This window comes from Ambystoma mexicanum, unplaced genomic scaffold (assembly GCF_040938575.1).
Source record: "Ambystoma mexicanum isolate Mex_15411 unplaced genomic scaffold, UKY_AmexF1_1 Mex_scaf10, whole genome shotgun sequence".
NCBI classification, from domain to species: domain Eukaryota; kingdom Metazoa; phylum Chordata; class Amphibia; order Caudata; family Ambystomatidae; genus Ambystoma; species Ambystoma mexicanum.
Genome location: NW_027182325.1, coordinates 3,650,001 through 3,652,500, shown reverse-complemented (window position 1 = coordinate 3,652,500; position 2,500 = coordinate 3,650,001). Strand labels below are relative to the sequence as shown.

The window sequence follows — 2,500 nt, the reverse complement described above, 5'->3', positions numbered from 1 at the left end:
CGAGATCGGGCGCATTCAGTGTGGTGTGGCCGTAGGCTCTGGGCCTTGTGAGTTTTGTACTTTTAAGCATCTAGTCAGCTAGACCTTGCAGTTTTGAAAGGCAATTGAGAAATGGCTCACTTCCTGAACTTGGAGCACAAAAAAGCCTACAGCACCTGGTATTCCCAGGCGGTCTCCCATCCAGATACTAACGAGGCCCGACACTGCTTAGCTTCCGAGATCGGGCGCATTCAGTGTGGTGTGGCCGTAGGGTCTGGGCCTTGTGAGTTTTGTACTTTTAAGCATCTAGTCGGCTAGACCTTGCAGTTTTGAAAGGCAATTGAGAAATGGCTCACTTCCTGAACTTGGAGTACAAAAAAGCCTACAGCACCTGGTATTCCCAGGCGGTCTCCCATCCAGGTACTAACTAGGCCCGACACTGCTTAGCTTCTGAGATCAGACGAGATCAGGCGCATTCAGTGTGGTGTGGCCGTAGGCTCTGGGCCTAGTGAGTTTTGTACTTTTAAGCATCTAGTCGGCTAGACCTTGCAGTTTTGAAAGGCAATTGAGAAAGGGCTCACTTCCTGAACTTGGAGCACAAAAAAGCCTACAGCACCTGGTATTCCCAGGCGGTCTCCCATCCAGGTACTAACTAGGCCTAACACTGCTTAACTTCCGAGATCAGACGAGATCGGGTGCATTCAGTGTGGTGTGGCCGTAGGCTCTAGGAATGATAAGAATATTACTCTTATGCATTTGCATTTAGTAAGCTAAGCCATGCAGCCACTTGCAACATGATACCACGCTCATCGCTCGATCAGGCTCGATCAGGCGAGATATATAAGACTGGTGGGCCCATTCAGGACTCCTATGTCTGGTAGGATAACTTTAATTCATCCATCCTGTGTCCGTTGCAGGGAGGTGGAGAGAACAATCAACACAATAATGGTTTTCTTTCATGCCCCTTGAAGGACTCAATATTCTCTGTACTGCATTACATGTGAAAGTCGATTTATTACCCATGAACACACTACCTGTATGCTAATTCTATGTAAAAAGGTAGCTCCAGCCCTCATGATGTTGTCCAACATTTCCGCTATAAAACGGGATACAATTATTTTGGAAACATACCAAATTTGAAAAATAATTGAGAAGTTGCGCAATTACTAATCATGGAGCACAAAAAAGCCTACAGCACCTGGTATTCCCAGGCAGTCTCCCATCCAGGTACTAACTAGGCCTGACCCTGCTTAGCTTCCGAGATCGGGCGCATTCAGTGTGGTGTGGCCGTAGGCTCTGGGCCTAGTGAGTTTTGTACTTTTAAGCATCTAGTCGGCTAGACCTTGCAGTTTTGAAAGGCAATTGTGAAATGGCTCACTTCCTGAACTTGGAGCACAAAAAAGCCTACAGCACCTGGTATTCCCAGGTGGTCTCCCATCCAGGTACTAACTAGGCCCGACACTGCTTAGCTTCCGAGATCAGACGAGATCGGGCGCAATCAGTGTGGTGTGGCCGTAGGCTCTGGGCCTAGTGAGTTTTGTACTTTTAAGCATCTAGTCAGCTAGACCTTGCAGTTTTGAAAGGCAATTGAGAAATGGCTCACTTCCTGAACTTGGAGCACAAAAAAGCCTACAGCACCTGGTATTCCCAGGCGGTCTCCCATCCAGGTACTAACGAGGCCCGACACTGCTTAGCTTCCGAGATCAGACGAGATCGGGCGCATTCAGTGTGGTGTGGCCGTAGGCTCTGGTTCTTGTGAGTTTTGTACTTTTAAGCATCTAGTCGGCTAGACCTTGCAGTTTTGAAAGGCAATTGAGAAATGGCTCACTTCCTGAACTTGGAGTACAAAAAAGCCTACAGCACCTGGTATTCCCAGGCGGTCTTCCATCCAGGTACTAACTAGGCCCGACACTGCTTAGCTTCTGAGATCAGACGAGATCAGGCACATTCAGTGTGGTGTGGCCGTAGGCTCTGGGCCTAGTGAGTTTTGTACTTTTAAGCATCTAGTCGGCTAGACCTTGCAGTTTTGAAAGGCAATTGAGAAAGGGTTCACTTCCTGAACTTGGAGCACAAAAAAGCCTACAGCACCTGGTATTCCCAGGCGGTCTCCCATTCAGGTACTAACTAGGCCCAACACTGCTTAGCTTCCGAGATCAGACGAGATCAGGCGCATTCAGTGTGGTGTGGCCGTAGGCTCTGGGCCTAATGAGTTTTGTACTTTTAAGCATCTAGTCGGCTAGACCTTGCAGTTTTGAAAGGCAATTGAGAAAGGGTTCACTTCCTGAACTTGGAGCACAAAAAAGCCTACAGCACCTGGTATTCCCAAGCGGTCTTCCATCCAGGTACTAACTAGGCCCGACACTGCTTAGCTTCTGAGATCAGACGAGATCGGGCGCATTCAGTGTGGTGTGGCCGTAGGCTCTGGTTCTTGTGAGTTTTGTACTTTTAAGCATCTAGTCGGCTAGACCTTGCAGTTTTGAAAGGCAATTGAGAAATGGCTCACTTCCTGAACTTGGAGTAC

At 48.3% G+C, this 2,500-nt stretch overlaps 8 non-coding genes and 2 pseudogenes across 8 annotated transcripts in view; all 10 read right to left on the bottom strand.

Moving 5' to 3' along the window:
• The window catches only part of LOC138550715 (5S ribosomal RNA), a 119-nt gene extending 82 nt beyond the window's left edge, over nucleotides 1–37 (bottom strand). Inside the window, exon 1 of the ribosomal RNA XR_011294463.1 lies at nucleotides 1–37. This exon is cut by the window's left edge and continues 82 nt beyond it. This is a non-coding gene — a ribosomal RNA (5S ribosomal RNA).
• Nucleotides 38–143: 106 nt separating this feature from the next.
• Nucleotides 144–252, bottom strand: LOC138544581 (5S ribosomal RNA; annotated as a pseudogene).
• Nucleotides 253–358: 106 nt separating this feature from the next.
• LOC138545543 (5S ribosomal RNA) lies at nucleotides 359–477 on the bottom strand. The gene has a single exon (XR_011290829.1). It is a non-coding gene; the product is annotated as a 5S ribosomal RNA (ribosomal RNA).
• Nucleotides 478–583: 106 nt separating this feature from the next.
• LOC138547158 (5S ribosomal RNA) lies at nucleotides 584–702 on the bottom strand. Its single transcript, XR_011291006.1, has one exon. It is a non-coding gene; the product is annotated as a 5S ribosomal RNA (ribosomal RNA).
• A 463-nt stretch (nucleotides 703–1,165) lies between these two features.
• Nucleotides 1,166–1,274, bottom strand: LOC138545402 (5S ribosomal RNA; annotated as a pseudogene).
• A 106-nt stretch (nucleotides 1,275–1,380) lies between these two features.
• On the bottom strand, nucleotides 1,381–1,499 carry LOC138548393 (5S ribosomal RNA). Its single transcript, XR_011292197.1, has one exon. It is a non-coding gene; the product is annotated as a 5S ribosomal RNA (ribosomal RNA).
• A 106-nt stretch (nucleotides 1,500–1,605) lies between these two features.
• On the bottom strand, nucleotides 1,606–1,724 carry LOC138550714 (5S ribosomal RNA). Its single transcript, XR_011294462.1, has one exon. It is a non-coding gene; the product is annotated as a 5S ribosomal RNA (ribosomal RNA).
• A 106-nt stretch (nucleotides 1,725–1,830) lies between these two features.
• On the bottom strand, nucleotides 1,831–1,949 carry LOC138540390 (5S ribosomal RNA). The gene has a single exon (XR_011288439.1). It is a non-coding gene; the product is annotated as a 5S ribosomal RNA (ribosomal RNA).
• Nucleotides 1,950–2,055: 106 nt separating this feature from the next.
• LOC138550929 (5S ribosomal RNA) lies at nucleotides 2,056–2,174 on the bottom strand. The gene has a single exon (XR_011294670.1). It is a non-coding gene; the product is annotated as a 5S ribosomal RNA (ribosomal RNA).
• Nucleotides 2,175–2,280: 106 nt separating this feature from the next.
• On the bottom strand, nucleotides 2,281–2,399 carry LOC138541690 (5S ribosomal RNA). The gene has a single exon (XR_011289691.1). It is a non-coding gene; the product is annotated as a 5S ribosomal RNA (ribosomal RNA).
• Between the last annotated feature and the right edge of the window lie 101 nt (nucleotides 2,400–2,500).